Here is a 24500-nt window from a genome sequence, read left to right as displayed (position 1 = left end):
CATGCCCAGAAAACTCTTGTGTTAACTGACTCGAGCCGCAGAACGTTACTACTGCACGAAAAATACTAATGTACTCTGAACGCCATTCCACCGTCATAGTAAATTGTAGCTATACTCATGGAGTATACGTGCACGAAATTACATTTACATCCTACCTTGTCTTTTGGGTGCTTCACTTTTTTTGAAAGACAGTTTATAGCATGTGTCAACAGCATGGTCCAGAGGTGTAACTGCAGTTTTGGGGGCCTCGAGGTAAGTACCTAAAGTGAGCCACTTCGCCCCCCCCCCCTCCACCTTCCCCCCGCCTTCCTTCGATCACGCCTCCCACGTACCCACCTGATTCCCATCTCAAGAAAACGTCGCACACATATCGATCCTGAGTGCTAAAAGTCGTAGATGTACTCAACTGTTTCGACTGTTTCAGCTGTGGTTTCTGGCCCTGATGAATCTGAATGAGGCATCTGGTGAACTGCTCCATGAAGAGAGTTGCTTCTTGATAAGCCTCTTAACCTCTATAGCGCCTCTGACGACTGCACTCAAATCGTGACTTTTTTTTTCCCAGTCCATTGTGCACAACACTCCTGATAAGCGCTCCGCTGTGGCCTTCGCCAAAACGTTTGTGCCCATGTTTTCCCTTTCGTTCTGTAGACACCATTAACTGGTGTTCGAGATTGCTCTTTGACCTGGTAAAGGAAGCAAATGATTGTCATGTCTTACAACAGTCTAGATCGCAATAATATTTTTTAATGACCAGCTTCGACTTTATGCAGAAGTTATCTTCAGAAAATGAGCACCGTAAGAACAAGAACTGTGGAGTTACAGAAAGTCTGACGAGTATATCGCCAAAGGAAAGTATAATGAAGTAGCGATGCAACACTTGTCTGGTGGCTACTCGGATGCAGACAAGCAGAACGACACTACAAAAATTGTTAGTTTTTATACACGTGCTAATATAACGTGATATACAACTAGCAGTTAATTGCATTAAATAATTAAAATATCAAAAAATATATCTGTCTCTGTATAACTGCGGAGTAATGCCCTCTAGTGTGTACTCGAAGTGACGCCGTTGTCAAGGTAACACAGAGAAGAAGATGATAGCTAATCCATCAGAGAAGTACACACAGGGACGCCGACTGTAGTCATGGTACGTGTGCAAGTCGATATCTTGGACGACCTTTGCGTGGAGGACCCATGAGACTGGTTGATGGAAGACTGAAAAACATCGTTAGCACATGACGAAGTGTAGTTCGTAGATAGTCGATGTCAACAGAATATCTTTTTGTATTGGCGTACATTGCTTGTAATACAATGTTATTTTAAACTAGTTGCATCACCAGATCGCTGTTACTCCTCTGGACCATATTGTCCTAATTTATGTCATATCTTTACCTCAGAATGATTTAATCTTTGATTATTTTAACATAGTGAAATAATTGTCTTGACTGATTAGTTTACCGCTTCTCCTTCCTATTTCAATACTTCCTTACTTCTTTTTTTCTTTCCTCCGGGCATCTTGAACAACTTATTCTTGGGGGCATTGCCCCGGACACCACAGCCCAGTTGCGATCCTACTGTTATCGATGGATGGTTACTGCAATTGTGCGGTTATTATTTACCGCATTTACTCTTAGAATAAACAACATTCCGCGATGTGACGCAGTTCCCAACAATACAGTGGTCTCCGCAGCGGCGCACACCCGTTGCTTAGCAACAGTTTGAGGCGCGGTGACCAGTGAGCAACATGAATGTATCGGCCCTAGTGAGCAAAATTTTAAGAAAACTGTGAAGTGCAGTAAAAGCAGTGAGAAGGCAAGCCGCCAAAGCCAATTCGTTGCACCTAAATCACAGGCGTCAAATTAATTACATTTTTCTGCGGGCGTATAACATAAATTCTCACAGACATATAACGTTAATGAATACGGAGATCCTCGACACTGCAGTTATATTTAAGGTAATCTGATTTTCCAAACCAGTCATCCTGTCAACGGCACCAATATACTCGGAGAAATACATGATTTTCTGCTTAGTATGGCGAAAAGTATCATTTTCTGATTCATTCAGGTCAGCAATGGCGTATACTTTTCTTGTTAAAAAAGTTGTATGACATGTGCAGTTGTCACAATTGATATTTTTTCACTGAAAAGATGGTCCTTGATCGAAACCAGTAGTGAATAAATGTATTGTAAGACATCACAGTATGTATCTGTTTATCAAGGTTTGTCTGAAGAGCTTGTATTGGAGGACCATGAATTTATACAGGGTGATCAGAAACATTCTGAAAAACTTATAAGGGTGTTCCACGCTAGGCTGTGCTGAGAAGTAATTGATAAGAAAAAAATTCGATACGTTGCTCCGAGTTAACTAACGTTGAAATTAGCCAATCACACCATACCGCTCGCGAATTCAAGCGGCCCGTCAGAGACGTTGACGCCAAACATATTCTTCGAAAAAGCTAACGAGCGAGCGATACAAAAATCTGGACATGGGGCGGTAGTAAGGATAGAAACCGAGCCAAAGACTAGCAGCTAATTGAGCTACCATCTACGCTACGAGAACAGCTAACTACACTGAGGCGACAAAAGTCATTGAATAACGATAAGCACCTATACAGATGGTGGTAGTATCGCATACACAATATATAAAAAGGAGTGCATTGCCGGAGCTGTCATTTCTACTCAGGTGATTCATGTGAAAATGGTTTCGACGTGATTCAAATGGTTCAAATGGCTTTAAGCACTATGGGACTGAACATCTGAGGTCATCAGTCCCCTAGACTTAGAACTACTTAAACCTAACTAACCTAAGGACATCACACACATCCAAGCCCGAGGCAGGATTCGAACCTGCGACCGTATCAGCAGCGTGGTTCCGGACTGAAGTGCCTAGAACCGCTCGGTCACAACGGCCGGCTCGACGTGATTATGGCCACACGACGGGATTAACAGACTTTGAATGCGGTATGGTAGCTGGAGCTACACGCATAGGACATTCCATTTCGGAAATCGTTAGGGAATCCAGTATTCCGAAATCAACAGTGTCAAGAGCGTGCCGAGAATACCAAATTTCAGGCATTACCTCTCACCACGGACAACACAGTGGTTGACGGCCTTCATTTAAAGACCGAGAGCAGCGGCGTTTGAGTAGAGTTGTCAGTGCTAACAGACAAGCAACACTGCATGAAACAACCGCAGAAATCAATGGGGACGAACGACGAACGTATTTGTAAGGACAGTGCGGTGAACTGTGGCGTTAGGCAGCGAACGATCAGAGCGAGTGCCTTTGCTAACAGCACAACACCCGCAGCTCCTCTCCTGGGGCCGTGATCATATTGGTTGGACCCTAGACGACTGGAAAACTGTGCTCTGGTCAGATGAGTCCCGATTTCAGTTGGTAAGAGCTGATGATAGGGTTCGAGTGTGGCGCAGAACCCCCGAAGCCATGGATCCAACTTGTAACAAGGCACTGTGCAAGCTGGTGGTGGCTCCAAAATGGTGTAGGCTGTTTTTACATGGAATGGATTGCGCCGTCTGGTCCACGGCTGCTCGGAGATCATTTGCAGCCATTCATAGACTTCATGTTCTCAAACAATCATGGAATTTTTGTAGATGACATTGAACCATGGCCGGCCGCTGTGGCCGAGCGGTTCTAGGCGCTTCAGTCCGGAACCGCACTGCTGCTACGGCCGCAGTTTCGAATCCTGCCTCGGGCATGGATGTGTGTGTTGTCCTTAGGTTAGTTAGGTTTAAGTAGTTCTAAGTTCTAGGGGACTGATGACCTCAGATGTTAACTCCCATAGTGCTTACTGCCATTTGAACCATTTTTTGAATGCGCCATGACACCTGGCAACAATTGTTCGCGATTGGTTTGAAGAACATTCTGGACAATTCGAGCGAATGATTTGGCCCCTCAGATCACTCGACATGAATCTCATCGAACATTTATAGCACATAATCGAGAGATCAGTTCGTGCACAGTATCCTGCACCGGGACAGTTTGGCAAATATTGGCGGTTACGGAAGCAGCATGGCTCAATATTTGTGCAGAGGCCTTCCAATGACTCGTTGTGCCCATGCCACGTCTAGCTGCTGCGCGCAAAAGGAGGTGCGACACGATATTAGGAGGCATCACATGACTTTAGTCACCTCACTGTATATCTGGCGGGCCACTTGAATTTGCGAGCGCAAGGCCTGTTTGGCTGACTTCAACGTTAATTATCCAGGAAACGGCGCAACGTATAGAACTTTTTTTTTCCTAGCAATTATTTCTCAGCAGAACCTACTCTGCAACATCCTTAAAAGCGTTTCAGACTGTTTCTGACCACCTTGTATATCCTATAATTACAAGAAAATGCTATAGATTATACATTCTTCTACGAAGTTCCCGTGCCAAATGATCTCTGTTTTGGCCCGTATAGAAATTGTGGAGAACATCACCGAGTCGTGTCGAAACACGTGTTTTTCATTAAAATATAGTAAGCAATAATGCATTTTTCTGTCCGTAGCTTGTGCCCTAGCGGTTAGCATCGCTGCCTCTGGATACCTGGTCCCGGGTTCGATTGCCGGACGAATCGGAGATTTTCTTCGCTCAGGGTCTGGGTGATTGTGTTGCTATGATTATTGCATATAACCTTCATCGAGGCGCAAGTCGCTGAAATGGTGTCAAATAGAAAGACTTGTAGCAGGCGGCCGAACAGCCCCAGACGAGGTCTCCCGGCCAATTATGTCACATGGTCATTCCATTTCATACATTTCCATTACTATTTCTAACGATAATAGACGAATTTCAAATATTGAGATGTATTTTTGCCAGAAAACTAACTTGCATTTTAAATCACAGTGGCTTATAAACAGAATGAAATGCGAAATGAAACTGTTACCGCTTGCGTCTAATTAAATAAGTTTGATCAGTTTTTGTGTTTGCGCCAGTGCAGTTCGCGTTCTCAGTCCCAGTACAGTGCGCCTACATTTTCCTGGCTTCTCGACTCCTTAACGTTGAGTCGGTAGATGTTTACTGAATTCGAACAGCTACTGTATGTTGAAGCTTCTCGCTGTCAAATACAACGATCAAACGATAGTGAGCGCATTGGGCTTCACACTATATTCGTCATTCTTTAATGCTGTGTTTCATTCCGGTGATACGTAGTTTATAGCAGTGAGTATCAGTCGTACGTGGCCTCTTACACCATCGTGTATTCCATGACCTGGCACAACAAGTAGTTATGTCGATGATTTCATTAAGCGCCCCAGACCAGAGCAATGTACCGCTAGCACTGGCGCTAGCAGTTACCATTTTCAATCGGTTACACTAGTGGTTTATCAAGCAGTTTCAACCAATATTTCGAACGCCACTGTGTCGGGAGGTTCTGCTATTGAAAATTATCTGCATGTCTGGCTACTACTAGTTGAAAAAAAATACAAGAACTGAAGTGTATTAAATCTGTTTTAGAAGGTTTTTGGTTGAAAACTGTAACATATTCACAAAGAAAGTATTCAGTCTTAAATTAGGTGCTGCTTATGGAAAAAACCTAGTTCCACAATTTTAGGATTATCTTTGACCACTTCATACTTAGCTTTAAAAATTTGATTTTTCTTTTTTTTACTTTCGTGCGTTATTTATCATTCGCTACTTGGAGAATGGCGGTTCAAATTCCCATCTGACCACCCAGATTTAGGTTTTCCGTGATTTCTGTAAATCACTAAAGGTGAAAGCCAGTATGGTCCCTTTGAAAGAGCGCGAAAATGCCTACATTTTGATTCTGTGATGATTTTGGTTAGAATGTTGCAATAAAATTTGTAACGTGGTTTACTCCCCTTATGTTCCAATTCCCTTGATGCTTATGCTGCGTGATTTGCTGTGTCTATTTGCATTTAACCTACATGCGTTAATTTTTTAGAACAGCTATTTTCAGAGTAGATAGCCTATGTGCATGTTACAGAATGTATTATATTTTTCATTCGCGCCGAGTGTGTTGTGTAGATACTTCCATGTGAATTACGTAAATACGTCTCGGAAACCTCAATCCCGCTGTTGACTTAACGGTAGTATTTGCTGATATCTAGTCCCCAGAGTTATTCAGATCTACGAGTCCTGTTATTTTAGCAGAAGGATATACTTCATTTGACTGATCGATTTTCCAATTTTTCCATTTTGTCTTTTCATTTTAATTATTCCTTTTTCGGTTGTTTTATTTTTCGGGCGCCGGGGCCCTTATTTCCAGGGCGCCAGGCCAATGCCCCGGTTGTCACAGCCTATTTATACCCTCGCATGTCCTCCTACTGGTCCTGATACAAAGTCTAGATCGCCCTTGAATCAGTTTCCGCACTGACTGACACCGTAGCTCAACGCGGTCGTTCAGCATGTTACGTCAAGCGACTGGCCACCCTCTGTAATAAAAAACGAGTAGAAGTTCTCGTCGATGGAATTTTAAAGATTGTTATACGATATCTGCACAGAATCACTGACGACAGAACGATAAAGAAACAGATCGAACAAAAATTGTCCGTCGTATTTGGCTGCCCTTTATAGGACCCAGGCAAGATTCCCGGTACTGACAGGGATTTTTCCTTGGTGGGAGGACTGGAACTCGGCGTAATGAAGTGAACCGAGGAGCTATTTGTGTGGGAAATAGCGGCCCCAAGATCAAGAACGCCGACTACGGGCGGGAGAGCGGTGTGTTGACCCCACATCCCTCCATACAGCATCCAATGACGCCGTTGGCAGAGGATGACTCGGCGAGCGGTCTGTCCCGATTGGCTCATTAGGACCCGAACCCCGGAACTTCGGTTGCTTCTTTACATTTGTCAACAACAAGTACTGCGAATGACGGGAACGCCCTTGTTTCCAATCAAGACAATGTGAATACTGTCCACGTTTGCATTTCTGTGAAGATATTTTCAGTGCAATAGAGACACAAAGATAAAAAGACGGTGAGAAATTATACGAAATGTAATCACAATGCAACAAGTCACTGGCGACGATGGGTCACTTTTACCAAAATATTCAGAAAATCATCATCATCATCTTCGTATCCTTCCAGTGAGCCGGGTACGGTGTTTATGAACAATTTATTTGTCTTTGACATTATTTTCCAGTTTGCTCCTCTAAGTCTTCAGATCTTCTTAATCTGATACAGCCATCTTTTTCTGTGTGGTCTTATTAGTCTTTTTTCAGGCTCATTTCTGTCCATGTACGAGGGGGTACACAAAAATAACCACAATTCCATCTGTTGCACAAGCACGTTTTGTAGACAGAAGTTACGCGTTGTGCCGCTAGCAGATGTTCTTCTTTTCGTTTGTATTTTTCCATATCTCAGTTCATAGGGATAGGAGGGTTAATAAGGTAAATAAATCAATAAGGAATAATAATAATAAGGTAGGCAAATACATTTCTCAAACCTCTCTCAGACTTACTTGTTGGTTGTACGATGACCCAGTGGATATCCCGTCAAAAACTGAACACAGATCAAGCATGAAACCGGAAAGAAGGTACACTGAACTGTGAAAAAAGAAGCAAAATAGAAACACTGAACGGTGCAAGTTTAATATGTGTAAAGTTGAGCGTATTTACGCAACCACGGCGTCGTAGTTGTGTGGTTGCGGTGTTGAACTATGAAAGGGTAGATCTGAGTTCAAATCTCGCCTTGTGCACCCATTTTTTTTTCACAAAATGATGAACTATCCGTATGGTTATTGACGTGTCTGCTGTATTCAGATTTGTGTCTGTCACGTGGTGTAACGTCCGTTTGAAACAGCGAGGTCTGAGACAGGGACCTCCAGACGTACAGTACGCGCAAACAAAGCTGACACTCGCCATTGTTACTGATGGGAACGACCATAAAGGCATTTCCCATTTACCTTCGCGTTTACGTAACTCCTATTTGTTATACACAAGTACCACTTATTATGACTCTTGCGTCCCGTTTGGGAAGTTGTGACTTTTTAATTCCTTTTTTGTAACATAGTTCACACCCCCTTATTTGTTGTTTTCATTTTTGTTAAAGGTCAATGTAGAATGTCGCCTTCTCTCACTATTCATCACATTTATTTGTAATGATAATATTTTCTTACCACATGATGTATTCTGTAACCAACGTACAGTATGACAGTTTTTAAGACTACAGAAGGAGAAAAGACACGTCAATCGGAAGTAAAATTCATAATTTTGTGAACAAAAAAAATTTAGTGCACGAGCGAGAATTGAATAGGGGACTCCAAATTTGCAGTCCAACACCGTGACAACATAACCACACGCTGTTGCTACAGAACTGTGCTCGATGCTGCACGTCTGGAGCTTGGACAGGTCATTGTTTCTATCTTGCTCCTCTTTTCACAGTTCAGTACATCTTTTTCCCGTTTTCATGCTTGATCTGTGTTCAGTGTTTGACGGGCTATCATCCACTGGGCCATCTTAACACTAAATCTGAGGAGGGTGCGATGGAGAATTTCACTTGTCAGTAAGCCGGCGTCAGTCGGAGTTAAGTGGTTTGTTTGTCATTTTCTGTTGTTTACGTTCCTATTTCAACCCTTCGGCGATTAATGACATGGCTGACAAGAAGGGGCAAGAGTCTGCGTGAAAGTTTGTTTTCTATTAGGGAAAACTGGAGTCGGGACTACTGGTATGATTTCGGCAATCCTTTATTGATGATTCTGTATAGAAATCACAGGTCTACGAGTGGTTTTTTCGTTTCAAATCTGGCAGCATGTCAACTGAAGGCGTACCACGCCCCGATCGTCCTTCGACAGGAAGGAATGACAAAAACAATCGCCACAATCAAACGCGCAATTGATGAAGATCGTCGAAACATCATTGAGAAAATTTCTGAGGAAACGAAAGTGTCATGGAGCGCGGTACAGCGCATTTTAACCGAAGATTTGCACATGAGACGGGTGTCTGCAAAATTTGTTCCTTACTTGCTCACAGCCGGCCAGTGTGGCCGAGCGGTTCTAGGCGCTACAGTCCGGAACCGCGCGACCGCTACGGTCGCAGGTTCGATTCCTGCCTCGGGCATGGATGTGTGTGACGTCCTTAGGTTAGTTAGGTTTAAGTAGTTTTTAAGTTCTAGGAGACTGATGACCTCAGATGTTAAGTTCCATAGTGCTCAGAGCCAACTATCTCGTGAAAGAGTTCTTACAAAGTCTAAAAACCTCCATTACTAAAGGCGACGATAAGATTTAACTACTGTGCGCACACAGGTGTTTAAGCAGTCTTTCTTGCCGCGCTCCATACTTGAATGGAACGGGAAGAAGCCCTAATAACTCGTCCAGTGGAAAGTACTCTCTGACATGCACTTTACAGTGGCTTGCAGAGTGCTTATGTAAATACAGGTGTAGAGGTGTAGCGTCGTATACATTTCCCCACATATGCTATAATTGAAAAATATCTTGCGCCCGATGATTATTAGTAAAATTCATAACTAGTAGCTTACAGAGTGTAATACGATTGTCCCCCATATACACCGTTCAGCTACATTAACATGGCCACCTGCCAACGTCCTGAACAATCACCTTTTGCAGCACGGACCGCTGCGAGTCGTGCAGGAAAAGGGTAAATGACGTTGTAGATGGTATTGACAGTGCTGTGGAACCATACCGATTCCAGTGCCGTAGCCAGCTGCAGTAGGTTTCTCCCCTGAGGTTCCATGCCGCGAACAGGCCGATTGCGGTGGTCCCACAGATTCTCGATTGGGTTTTAATCCGTTGAGTCTGGTGGCCAGGGGAATACAGTAAATTCATCCTGGTGCTCTTCGAAAGACACACGTGAGCTGCGAGCTGTGTGACACGTTGCGGTGTCCTGCTGGCAGATGTCATCATTCCGAGGAAAAACAAACTGCATGTAGAGGTGGACATGGTCCCCAAGGATAGTCGCAAACTTGTACTGAAACATTGCTCCTTCCAGGCTGATGAGATCATCAAAGGACTGCCACGAAAACTTTCCCCAGATCATAACGCTCCCTCCTTCAGCCGGGACGCTTCCGGCTATTGTTGCAGGGCGTTCGCTTTCAGGCGTTCCACGCCGTACACGCCAGCGGCCATCCGTGCAATGGAGGACAAAACGTGACTCGTCTGAAAAGGCCACTTGTCGCCGCTCAGTGGACGTCCAGCTGCAGCACTGACGTGCAAACTCCAGCCTTTCTCGCCGATGAACAGTAGTCATCGTGGGTGCACGAATCAGCCGGCTGCTGCAGAGCAACGAGTGCCGAATGGTCGTTGAGGAAACGCTGCTGTGTGCTGGCACCCCGTTAGTACATCTGAGAGGTCAGTTGCTGAACAGTTGCACATCTGTTCACGTGTAGCCATCTTCACAGACGGCGTTCACGCCTGTCATCTATGGCCCGCAGTGCATCACCGTTACCTCAGAGCTAGTTTTCATAGCGCCATTTTTCCATTAATGGTATTTTAACTACAGCGGCAAGCGAATAGTTTAGAAACTTAGCCGTTTCGGAAATGCTTCCACCCTTGGTCCGAAAGCCAATGATCATGCACTTCAGGTAAATCATTCCGTTCCGCACTACGTCAACGGCTGCACTGTGCCCCCCCCCCCCCCCCCCCGCACCTGCCAGGCCACCCTTTTTATATCCTCCACTGCTAGTGCTGCCACCTACCGTCTGTGAGTGGTTCTACATCTACATCTACATACATACTCCGCAATCCACAATACGGTGCGTGGCGGAGGGTACCTCGTACCGCAACTAGCATCTTCTCTCCCTATTCCACACCCAAACAGAAAGAGGGAAAAATCACTGCCTATATGCCTCTGTATGAACCCTAATCTCTCTTATATTATCTTTGTGGTCTTTCCGCGAAATATAAATTGGCGGCAGTAAAATTGTAGTGCAGTCAGCCTCAAATGCTGGTTCTCCAAATTTCCTCAGTAGCGATTCACGAAAAGAACGCCTCCTTTCCTCCAGACTCCCACCCGAGTTCCCGAAGCATTTCCGTAACACTCGCGTGATGATCAAACCTACCAGTAACAAATCTAGCAGCCCGCCTCTGAATTGCTTCTATGTCCTCCCTCAATCCGACCTGATATGGATCCCAAACGATCGAGCAGTACTCAAGAATAGATCGTACTAGTGTTTTATAAGCGGTCTCCTTTACAGATGGACCACATCTTCCCAAAATTCTACCAATGAACCGAAGACGACTATCCGCCTTCCCCACAACTGCCATTACATGCTTGTCCCACTTCATATCGCTCTGCAATGTTACGCCCAAATATTGAATGGACGTGACTGTGTAAGCGCTACACTACTAATGGAGTATTCAAACATTACGGGATTCTATTTCCTATTCATCTGCATTAATTTACATTTACCTATATTTAGAGTTAGCTGCCATTCTTTACACCAATCACAAATCCTGTCCAAGTCATCTTGTATCCTCCTACAGTCACTCAACGACGACACCTTCCCGTACACCACAGCATCATCAGCAAACAGCCGCACATTGCTATCCACCCTATCCAAAATATCATTTATGTAGATAGAAAACAACAGCGGACCTACCACACTTCCCTGGGGCACTCCACTTTACTGCACGTTGACGGCGAACAGAGACGGTGGTCACAATTAGGTGACTAGACCTTGTATCTGCAAACTGTGGGGCACCAACTACTGAAGAATATTAAATTATAATTCCTGAAGAGGATATAATGAGCCAGTACAGGAACCTGACCGTAGATTCGCCTACTAGCTTAGTGCCTGGGCTCGTTGCGCGCCTACCGTGGTGCTGCCGCGGAGACGATGATGTCATTTAAAGAGCCGGCGAGGCTTGTTTGGGGCAGGGGCCGGCTTTAAAAGGCCCACGCGCCGCCAGCTGACGCCGCGTCGGCCGTATTTGGCGCGCCCGGCGCCGACCCACGGCCCGCCAGACGGACGGGTCCCGCCCACCGCGGCGCCCACGTGTTCCGTGTTCCGCGGCTTTGTTGCTCCTTTTAGCGCTCGCCAGGCTTTCGACGCGAGGTATTTTACGGCCCACACTAGTGCGACACGCCAACTTTCCACGCAGCGCTGTTCGAGCTACGTGCCTCAGGGGCGGACCCCTTGTATAGCTCTCTTGTTTCCGGCGTTGCTTCAACGCCCTGAGAGCATTCACTTGAAGTTCCTTCCCCTCTGTGCTCGTAGTTCTGTATCAGTGGCACCCACATTGTTGATAATTACCCGCTCAGGGTTAAAATGAAATTTTCGGTCACGAATTTAAACTTCCTTTTTTAAGATTATTACTTTTATCGCTATATCATAATAGTTAAATACTGATTATAAAAGTTACTAGTTATCACTTTTTCTTCAAATATTATCATTAACCCGTGACACAGTATGGTGGAGGTCACAACATGTGAACGGAATGTGTGAAGTTCCGCCTCACATTGTGTCTGAATTGTGACTTGATGTTTGTAATAAATTCATTTTTGTCGAAGGAGAGCGGGACACCCGCCTTTGCAGATTTTGCCTTTAGTTCAATTGTTCTGGAGTTGTGTCTATCGAAATAGAAAGAAAAACTGCGAATTCATCTGCAAAGGCCAGGCGCTCAACAGCCAAATTCTTGATTCCATATCAACCTGAATCCTTTTTCACACCTTTGTCAATCATACCTTTTCGTCACTCACGAACACTTCCTAGGGTACACACTTGCCTGACTGCTGACCTGATTTTAAAAGCAGCTGAAATCTCTCCCATAAACTTTACTTTGGAGGGCGAGTCAGTAAGAATCTATCGAGTAATAGCCCTTGCATCATTATACTGTATAAGCCATATTCTTTCAAGGTTTCGTGAAGAGTTATTGGCCGGCCGGAGTGGCCGAGCGGTTCTAGGCGCTACAGTCCGGAACCGCGCGACCGCTACGGTCACAGGTTCGTATCCTGCGTCGGGCATGGATGTGTGTGTGATGTGCTTAGGTTAGTTAGCATTAAGTAGTTCTAAGTCTAGGGGACTGATGACCACAGCAGTTAAGTCCCATAGTGCTCAGAGCCATTTGAACTTTTTTTTTTTTTTTTTTTTTTTGAAGAGTTATTCGGCCATTTGAATGACATGACTTTTGAAATCTAGGAAGCTCATAACTAATTTATTACTTCTACATTTCAAGTAAGAGAGATCGTATTTAAGATTTATGATTTGTCTGGCACATGAAAGCTCTTATCTGAAACCTCCTTGCTATACACAGCTGCGAGTCAAACAGTTTTTTATGGCCTAATCTGAAGCACTTTCGAAAGAATCTTGTAGAGTATTAACAGAGCAGAGATGCCAACAAAATTGTTTACGTCCATTCTGTTAACTTTCTAATAAAGTGAGAGAATCAGCGCAGAGGACAAACGACATGGAAGTTCCTCAGTTTCACAGATGTTGCAGATAATCGCAGTTAACCAGCAGTCTTGTTTCCTGCGTTCTTCCACATTTCGATAGTTATCGAGTCTTCACCTGGTACCTTGTTATCTTCAGTAAATGTATGATTCGTCTATTATTTTTTTCTTTTGTGGAAGGTGATAAGTCAAGACAGGACGGATGTACTATTCTCGAACCTAATTTTATTTTCACCATCATTACAGCATCTGTGTGGCGTAACCGCAGTTACCATAAGAAAGTGGTTCTTAAAATCTCTCTTTAATTACAGCAGTGAAAAACTGAGCAACGCTGCCAGTTGTACGAGTGGAAATAAAAGTGGCTTTATCGTCTGAAACTAAAACTGGGTACTTAACTGCAACTGGAAAACAGACAATGTGAGTGAAGTTCCATGACATTAGAGAATTGAATTTGGAAAAACATCACCTTCCCGATTAACAATTACAAGAATCTGAAATAAGTCTGAAGTTGATGGAACGGTGCATGATGTGAAGAAGGCACGCAGCTTTAGGAACAGACATTCAATAGACAGCGAAATTGTTGGTGCAGTGATTCAGGTGTACACACAGTCCCTGAAGAAATATCTTTGAGGCAGTGCTCTCGTGAGACTGGGACCAGCAGAAGCAGTGTAGCAGTCACGGAAGTTTGCGGACTCAGAGATGGGAGCTTTACATTCCGACACTTCTCATTGCTCTCAACAAGGGTGCTTCCGATAGGCGAACTGAATTTTGTAAATGGTTCTTCAGTATGCATGAAGAAGATGAACGTTTCCAAGACATAATTCTCTGGTCGGATGAAATGACATTTAAACTTCACGGAACAACTAATCACCATAGCTAGGCTAATGAAAATCCAGGCGATGTTAATCTACGAGAAGTATCAGTATCGTCTCTCTAGACTGTCACACGTGGCTCATACCTAGAAATGGTAGCACATGATAAGTCCTGGTCACAGCAACATTTTAAACAATGAAGATTACTGCTTTCAATAGCCACCTCACTTTCGCCTTGATCTGAAGGATCTTGTCGATAGCACCTTTCCTTCTAGATAGATAGAACGAAGAGGAAGCACTGTGGAGTATTCACCGGATTTAACGCCTTTAGAGTTGTATCTTGGGGGGATTTGGGGGACTGTCAAACACAAAGTGTACGCTTCAAACCCACAAACAATGGTGATCTCATACTGCAAACTGAGCAGCACTGAACGATTATATTCTATTACGAACAACACATTTCGTATGTCGCTCTGTTCTAAGTCGGTGTCGACGATGCACTGCGATTACAGTTGGTCATTTTGAGCATATACCACCTTCAGTAATACATTACTGGACATGGCACCAAAAATTTTTCATTTCTGTCTGCTTTAATTAAGAAGATAATCAATTTCAAATCCATTATACATTATTTGAGAACACACTGTATGTAGGCGTCTTTGTTCGAGAGTGTGACAGTTAAGATTTTGCACTCTCCTTATCAACATCTCCCACCGGTGTAATAAACCTGTGAACGTTCGCGTTGCCTTTTTTTTTCTTTCGGTATTTCTTCTTAGCCAACCTGATGTGATCCGGCCGACTAGACATGTTGGCCCGTTACCAAGCGCTTTCATCCCTTTTGATACTACACTCCTGGAAATTGAAATAAGAACACCGTGAATTCATTGTCCCAGGAAGGGGAAACTTTATTGACACATTCCTGGGGTCAGATACATCACATGATCACACTGACAGAACCACAGGCACATAGACACAGGCAACAGAGCATGCACAATGTCGGCGCTAGTACAGTGTATATCCACCTTTCGCAGCAATGCAGACTGCTATTCTCCCATGGAGACGATCGTAGAGATGCTGGATGTAGTCCTGTGGAACGGCTTGCCATGCCATTTCCACCTGGCGCCTCAGTTGGACCAGCGTTCGTGCTGGACGTGCAGACCGCGTGAGACGACGCTTCATCCAGTCCCAAACATGCTCAATGGGGGACAGATCCGGAGATCTTGCTGGCCAGGGTAGTTGACTTACACCTTCTAGAGCACGTTGGGTGGCACGGGATACATGCGGACGTGCATTGTCCTGTTGGAACAGCAAGTTCCCTTGCCGGTCTAGGAATGGTAGAACGATGGGTTCGATGACGGTTTGGACGTACCGTGCACTATTCAGTGTCCCCTCGACGATCACCAGTGGTGTACGGCCAGTGTAGGAGATCGCTCCCCACACCATGATGCCGGGTGTTGGCCCTGTGTGCCTCGGTCGTATGCAGTCCTGATTGTGGCGCTCACCTGCACGGCGCCAAACACGCATACGACCATCATTGGCACCAAGGCAGAAGCGACTCTCATCGCTGAAGACGACACGTCTCCATTCGTCCCTCCATTCACGCCTGTCGCGACACCACTGGAGGCGGGCTGCACGATGTTGGGGCGTGAGCGGAAGACGGCCTAACGGTGTGCGGGACCGTAGCCAAGCTTCATGGAGACGGTTGCGAATGGTCCTCGCCGATACCCCAGGAGCAACAGTGTCCCTAATTTGCTGGGAAGTGGCGGTGCGGTCCCCTACGGCACTGCGTAGGATCCTACGGTCTTGGCGTGCATCCGTGCGTCGCTGCGGTCCGGTCCCAGGTCGACGGGCACGTGCACCTTCCACCGACCACTGGCGACAACATCGATGTACTGTGGAGACCTCACGCCCCACGTGTTGAGCAATTCGGCGGTACGTCCACCCGGCCTCCCGCATGCCCACTATACGCCCTCGCTCAAAGTCCGTCAACTGCACATACGGTTCACGTCCACGCTGTCGCGGCATGCTACCAGTGTTAAAGACTGCGATGGAGCTCCTTATGCCACGGCAAACTGGCTGACACTGACGGCGGCGGTGCACAAATGCTGCGCAGCTAGCGCCATTCGACGGCCAACACCGCGGTTCCTGGTGTGTCCGCTGTGCCGTGCGTGTGATCATTGCTTGTACAGCCCTCTCGCAGTGTCCGGAGCAAGTATGGTGGGTCTGACACGACGGTGTCAATGTGTTCTTTTTTCCATTTCCAGGAGCGTATTTTCTAAATTAATCACACATTCGCCTTGTTTGAAATAAAGTCCGTTCCAGATTTTCGGCAATTTGATTTCAGTTTCTTTCACCCGATTTCATGCATTTTATAAGGCTCGACATGGTCACGTATGTGGAGAAGCGGTCTCAATTTGAAATGCAAACGTTATTTGTCTAGTTCGCGAGTTTGTAAAATTGTAAGTAGGCTGTTTATGTTTTCTTATTGGCAACGTTACGTAGCGCTCTGTATGAAAATGACTGGCTGTGCTGTGTGCAGTCTGTGGCTAGTTAGCATTGTTGTCTGCCATTGCAGTGTTGGGCAGCGGCAGCTGGATGTGAACAGCGCGTAGCGTTGCGCAGTTGGAGGTGAGCCGCCAGCAGTGGTGGATGTGGGGAGAGAGATGGCGGAGATTTGAAATTTGTAATACTGGATATTATGAACTGCTATGTATATTATGATTTTTCAACACTACTAAGGTAAATACATTGCTTGTTCTCCATCAAAATCTTTCATTTGCTAACTATGCCTACTCGGCCGCGGTGGTCTAACGGTTCTGGCGCTGCAGTCCGGAACCGCGGGACTGCTACGGTCGCAGGTTCGAATCCTGCCTCGGGCATGGCTGTGTGTGATGTCCTTAGGTTAGTTAGGTTTAAGTAGTTCTAAGTTATAGGGGACTTATGACCTAAGATGTTGAGTCCCATAGTGCTCAGAGCCATTTGAACCATTTTTGAACTATGCCTATCAGTAGTTAGTGCCTTCCGTAGTTTGAATCTTTTATTTAGCTGGCAGTACTGGCGCTCGCTGTATTGCAGTAGTTCGAGTAACCAAGATTTTTGTGAGGTAAGTGATTTGCGAAACGTATAGGTTAATGTTAGTCAGGGCCATTCGTTTGTAGGGATTTTTGAAAGTCAGATAGCGTTGCGCTAAAAATATTGTGTGTAAGTTTAAGCACAGTCATGTATAAATGTTCAAAAGGGGACGTTTCATATGTCAACCCTTAGCCGAGGATACCTCACTGGAATTTTCTGATTTTTTCTTGTAGTTTGTGTAATTAGTGTAGCTATTGTTTATTGCTAGTGCATAATTGTAGAGAGAATCTCCTTTGTAGTTGCAGTCTTTCATTGTTGTACTGTAAAACAGTTGTGGCATGCATGTAGATTTGCACCCAGTATTTCGCAGCTGCGCTTGCAATTAACTACATATTATTTTCAGTGCTAAGTTAATGTGTTCTCTTATTTTTGCTCTTCAAATTGTGTTTTTCTGTGTTGTCGTGTGAAATATTGTGACAATAATGGCGTGTGAAAAACGTAACACTAGGCTCCAAAGTAAACTGAGAAATGACAGTGAAGATGACAGCAGTGTGTTAACGCCACCATGTAATGAATTAACTAATATTCAAAGTAGTAATTTGGTAACTGTGCATAGGGAAATGGAGCGGGCGTCAAATAATGGTGTAGACAGTGAAACAGGTAGTAAACAGGGAAGCATTATCGATCGATCGGTCGGCAACAGCTCGCCTCAGGAATCGGGAATGACAGAACACAATATTGCAAATACTGTAGACTCAGGTTTTGGGTTGCCGGTGCAAATTCACTGCCGAAAAGCACTGAGGAACATGTTTCAGACACCAGTGCATTGTTATTACAATTAATGCAACAAATGGGACAAAAGCTTCAAAAGTTAGACACAATGGAACAAAATCAGAGACAAACACAGCAACAGTTAGACACAATGGAACAAAATCTTCAAAAGTTAGACACAATGGAACAAAAGCTTCAAAAGTTAGACTCAGTGGAACATAAGCTTGAACAAACACGTGAAGATTTAACAACTGAGTTACATAACATTGAATCGAAATGTCAAAAAGTCTGTAATGATGTAAAAACACAAATTTGTGAGCATTTTCAACCTATTTTTTCGCGGCATGAAAATGCTTTACAGAATCACGAAGCAGCCATAAAAGAACTCCAAACTATTGTTCATGAAAATCACGACACCTTGCAAGCTAAAACTGACTCAGTTGCATCTGCCGATTCGGTTACGCAACTTGCAAAAACTCAAGAAAACTTAAAGGACACAGTAGATACGATTTCAACACAAATGGACACTCTGAAACTTGGTTCAGAAAAACACACTGAGGAAATAAGTACACTATCGGAGAAAGTAGCCGAACTTTCGGATCAGTTCACTAACTTATCTGCAAAGGTAGACGATGATCTGAATGACACAAGACCTGTAGCCATCACTGACACAGAAGAGTGCGAACAAATTAGGAAATTCAAACAAAATCAGAATCAAATTAATACGCAACACCAAAGAGAAATCCTGGAAGTACAAGATCAGCTGACACAGGTAATACAAGAATTACGTATTTCAGAGGCCACTCGCGCTCCAATACGGGAAGAGGGACATAGAAATACGGAACAGCCACAAAATAATAACTCAGGGCACATCGGAAATTATGAAAGAAATTGGCAAGGTACACCGAATTTTGAGATGGAACCGCCGACACGACGTAACAATGACCGATATGCTACTCGCCGACACGATGATTTTGACTATAAGCTGTTCATTACTACACGTAAATTCAAAACGTTTAAGAATTCTGGCAACGACATTCATCCACAAGCGTGGCTCCATCAATTCTCTCATTGTTTTCCTCCCAACTGGTCATTAGAGCACAGATTAGAATTTATGTGTGGCTACTTGGAGAATGAACCATCTGTAAGAATGCGATCGGTCATTCACGATTGTCACAGTGAAGGAGATTTTTATCATGCCTTCCTCTCAGCATATTGGTCTCAAGCTACACAAGACCGGGTAAAACATAGCATCATAATGATGAAACATTTCGAACAATCTGAATTTTCCAGTCTTGTGAAATATTTTGAAGACATGTTGCATAACAATCAATATCTTTCAAACCCATACAGCCCTTCAGAACTCATCCGCATTTGCTTAATGAAATTGCCTGAACATTTAAGAAATATTATTTTGGCAGGACGTTGCAAAGACGACATTGAAGCTTTTCAGGGACTCTTACAAGAATTAGAAATTGACACAGACAGTCGCGGGATGCGAAAACAGGAAAACAATCACTACAGGTCACATCCGTCACAATCCCGTGATGACAGAAACAATAACTGGACACGACAATTCTATTCTTACAACGTAAATCGTGACCAAAAGAGACACCACCAGTATGACAACCACTGGCAGAGTAATAGTTACAGAGAGAGATCGCATTTCCGTAGTAATGAATATGACAGAGACACTCATAGAAACAGACAATTTGGCAACCAGAACAATTTTTATCACGGGAGACAGAATAACTTCAGACGCAACAGTCCACCGTGCAGTGATAATGCAGGGAGAAATTCTCTACCACTTAACCGACAAGAAGGAAACTACAGGAACTACCGACATGACGACAGACGATGTGATCGTAACGACAGACGTGAATTTCATCAGAACTGGCGGGATTTAAACAGGGCTGGGCCCTCTCTGCAAGGCGAATTTGTAGAAGTTAGGTCTCCTAATCCCAATAAAGACGCGCGCCAACAAAGAAACGGACAATGATTCGCACGGCAGGCAGCCCCTTGCGCCCGCTGGCTCAGGGAAAAATAACATTGACGCTAACGTTGAGCAAAATTCCAGTATTCTTTACGGACATATACCACATGATAATTGCGTTGAAGCTGAAACTCTGCGTACTAGGAAGAGTTAAGGTTTACACCACATTTCACATGTAAAACCGTTTATTGAAAGATAATATGCTTTTTAACTTTGTCTTTGCCATAAAACGTTTCACTTCACGTTACTAGTATGCTTTAGAAACTGTTACCATGCAACAATGTTTGAAGTTAAATATCCAGTCAAGAACCAAGAGAACTTATTTAAACAGAAATAACGAATGCATTGTTATTGCGAACAGATGACACAGTGTTATTGTGTGTGTACATTCTTGCTTGTTAGTTGCACGATTACGTAACGACTATAAGGCTCACATACTTAGAACATTTACCAGTACTGCTAATGAGATTTTAATGCAACATTTTGGTGTACTTGAAAATACATTCTGAATTAAAGTACTTTCTGTGAGATACCAGATGACACAGTGGTTAGTTTATGTGACAGCTACACGATTATATCATGACGTTACTAATGAGTGACAATTTACAATGTTGCTTTTACGGTGTATCTGTTTTATATCTGCACAGTTTTTCTGAATTATTCTGGAAAGTAAAACATGTTTTAGTAGTAACTTTTGTGGTATAGCTACAAGGAGACAGCCTTTTCCTTAGCACAACAATACATTACAGCACAGTACTTTCATCATCACAACAATAAGTGTAATAACTAAGATATCTGTGCGCAAAGCATTTCACTTTTGTTTATCATGAGGTAAGTACATTGGCTTCTGCAGAACTTAGCTTTCGGAGGAAAATAACTACGACACTTCGACAGAATTATCTTACAGCTAGACGCACATTTAGCACTACAGGACACGCATTTGAGTGCTTAATTTTGTACTTAAACCATTTATTTTTCAAGATTTTTGAATTACAAAAAAAGTTTTCTGTGATACATTTCATTCCATTGCTGTAATCTGTAACACCTGAGGGTATAATTACATTAATCCTCAGGGGGGTACACGCTTACTTTGTGTATCATGTGTTTGGCAAGCACAAGGAGCCCTAGCTAATATGGTATTTGCTTATACAACTTTACACATCGGTACCATATTTCTCTAACACATAAATTACACAGCTAGCTGATCATTTAACTGAGAGAGACAAACATTTTTTTACTACATCAGTGACACATGTTTACGTAATTACACCATTGGATAACTTCACACTTACGAAATTGTATTTTGTCTGTACTTTGTGAACTGTTCATATTTTTTCAGACCCATTGTGATATTATGAGAGCTTTGAGTGATATATTTGGTATGGGATCACGATTTTTAAAGTATGTTTGAGGTAGATGACGCTATTTAAATGAGCAGAGAATTTTTTTAGGTTTTTAAATTATTGCAGGAAGCTACGACGTTTTTGAGATTTGACTGAGGTGTTATGATGTTATTATTACGACGACGATGTGTATTATGCTGTTGAGGAATGTTTATTATGATATGTATTTATTATGATGAATTGTTGAAGATGTTTTGATGAATATGTATATGTGTAATAAGGTAAGGAATAAGGAGTTCTGGTTAGGGACTCTGACTTGTGAAAAAGGATGTTGGAAACCGAGAATCGTACTTTAAGAGTTATGAAATGTGTGTAAATGCATGAATGTATCACAATGCAGGCGAAAATTTTTTGCACACTGTTATATTCATAGGATTTTGTTTCTACGCATTTGTAACGTAAATTTTCGACCTGTGAAATTTTCATATGAGACTGTCACTGTAGCGGGAACTGCTGTTGTAAATATTTCCGTAAGAAAGTTAAGTGACCACCTGCACGTAATGCATCGTGGGCACCCAGCTGTGTTAGACACCTGGAGAACAAGCCATTAGTGTGTCCTTTTCAGAGGCACAGGTAGAAAAGAAAGAAAGGGAGGCCATTATCCTCGCTATTGACATTCCTTTGTAGAAAGCATCGCAAATACGACACGCTCATTACTTGGAAACATTCTTACATCTGCACACCTGATTACGACAAGTATCTTTCTACAAGAGTTGAGAGATTTATTTACTACTTTATGAAATGCCATATAGCTAATGAATGATGTTTCATGCCTTCCTTTGTACATAGTTTCATTTTTTTTAATATCTAGTTTCTAGCTGCACTGCAGCATTGGTTAAAATAAAATTTTATAGATGTACTAATATAAATATTTTATGCCTACAGATCCAGTAAAAAAATAACTGTATGATGTACTTAAAAAAAACAACGAAGGAGCACAAAAACATTTCACAGGAATTGCATACAGAATTTTCTTTTCAAGTATTTGGTAATTTCTTTTGTAGAATAATTTGTGGTGCACCACTTTAATTACATAGACATTAAGATGTGAATATACATTTCCCTTGTCTGCATTATTGTCTTTAGTGTAATGTTTTTTTTCTGCTTGAGCTTTGTCATGTTTAGATATAAGTTATTACATTTGCTGCGGCTGTTTGCCAGGCATAGTGTTACTGAATTTGACATTGTGTTACTCTTCTAAGCCAGTTTACTACTGATTTATTTTTCTTGTTTACTGCACATTGCCTTATATTAGTTGTAATATTGCAATTGCTTTGCTAATTTCTATAATGCTGCTTGCTTCGCAAATCTGCATTTTTTTCATTGCTGTTTGCGTTAATTGTTTTGTGCTGCTGCATTGCCTTGCCCCTTAGTTTAGCATCTGAGCTCAGTAGATTTAAGTTAGATTAAGAGGGGTAGACTATATAAGAAACTGACTATAGAGAATAGGTAAAGAATGCATTGCGAAGTTATATGAAAAAGATTTGGGCCAAAATGAGTATTGTACAATCAGAAATAATTATTTTGAAAGAGGATGTGAACAGAATACAGAAAGCAGGCTTAGATAGGACTTTTTGAGAATAATGATGAACGAAGGGAGATCTCCATGCAAAATACTGCAGTAAAACAAACCCTGTCCTTTCCTTTTGTCTTATCCCTCTATGTGTTTGTGTACCCATGTGTATTTGTGTTTTTCCTGTCTTTATGTGTTTAGCTAATAAGATTTATGTTGTACAGTTTTTCAAATACTATGTTATTTTCTTTGTAAAGATGTTTAGACATTATTTATTCTGTTCTGTTTTAATGCTCATGTGTGAAGTTGTTGTTCCAAAGCTATTCTGATCTTTTATGTATTTACTTATGTCATAATTCCTGTAACACTGATGTATATGTTCATTTCTATTCTGTTGTAAAGCCTGTTCTACAAATGTTATCTGTATTGTTATGTTCTTTAATGATGTATTTTGTACCTTTATTATTGTATTCTTATGTTATAAAATTGTAATTGACAGCAGTTCATCAAATTAAGTAACTTGTAAGTTCCATTTCACTGCACACATTTCTGTTGGTCATACTATATGGACAATATGTGAGAAGTAGGGACTGTTAGTGTTTGCACGTGTGTTAATAATTCAGCAAGGGACTGGATAACAGCATTGCTGGTTCTAAGGACAATTCCAAAAACTTTGTGAGTGCACAAGTGGTGGTTATGGACTTGCTATATTATCTGCAGGACTCTGCAATGGTGATTGTGCACCTGCACAGTCACAACAGATGGCTGTTGGCCATCTCTACAAGGACTGCAGTGGGTATGCATCTTTGATGACCCACCAATACCATTATTTCTACAAGGACTACAGTGGGCCTACACCTTTGATGACTCACCAATACCATTATTTCTACAAGGACTACAGTGAGTCTACACCTTTGATGACTCACCAATACCATTATTTCTACAAGGACTACAGTGGGTCTACACCTTTGATGACTCACCAATACCATTATTTCTACAAGGACTACAGTGGGTCTACACCTTTGATGACTCACCAATACCATTATTTCTACAAGGCCTGCAGTGGGTCTGCACCTCTGGTAGCCCACCAATACCATACTTTCTACCAGGACTACAGTGGGTCTATTCTGTGATGACCTACCCACCAATATTCTTCAAAACGTCGAATGACTCTGCTGTGGGTTTGCTCTGTTGTGGCCCATTACCTGTCAGCAGGTCAAGAGTCAGCACTGTCTTTCTGTTAGAAGGACAACACTACTTCTTCAAGACTGCATGGAAATGCACTACTTCTGTGTGCATTGTCTTTTACTGCTCAGACTTTGAGAAAAGAAACGGAAGTTTCACTGTGATGAATGATCAGGACTGTCTTTATGGACTGTGAGAAAATCTTAGCTTTTGACCAACATTATATTAATAAGTGTGTGCATTTGATATTTTTCTTACTGTAATTATGAAAATTTTATCAAATCATTATTGGCCACTGCCCAAAACAATTTGTAAAATTTTTTGTGGGGAGCATGGGGGATATGTAAGTAGGCTGTTTATGTTTTCTTATTGGCAACGTTACGTAGCGCTCTGTATGAAAATGACTGGCTGTGCTGTGTGCAGTCTGTGGCTAGTTTGCATTGTTGTCTGTCATT

Source organism: Schistocerca cancellata, chromosome 3 (genome assembly GCF_023864275.1).
Source record: "Schistocerca cancellata isolate TAMUIC-IGC-003103 chromosome 3, iqSchCanc2.1, whole genome shotgun sequence".
Taxonomy (NCBI): domain Eukaryota; kingdom Metazoa; phylum Arthropoda; class Insecta; order Orthoptera; family Acrididae; genus Schistocerca; species Schistocerca cancellata.
This window is presented reverse-complemented; position numbering follows the sequence as displayed.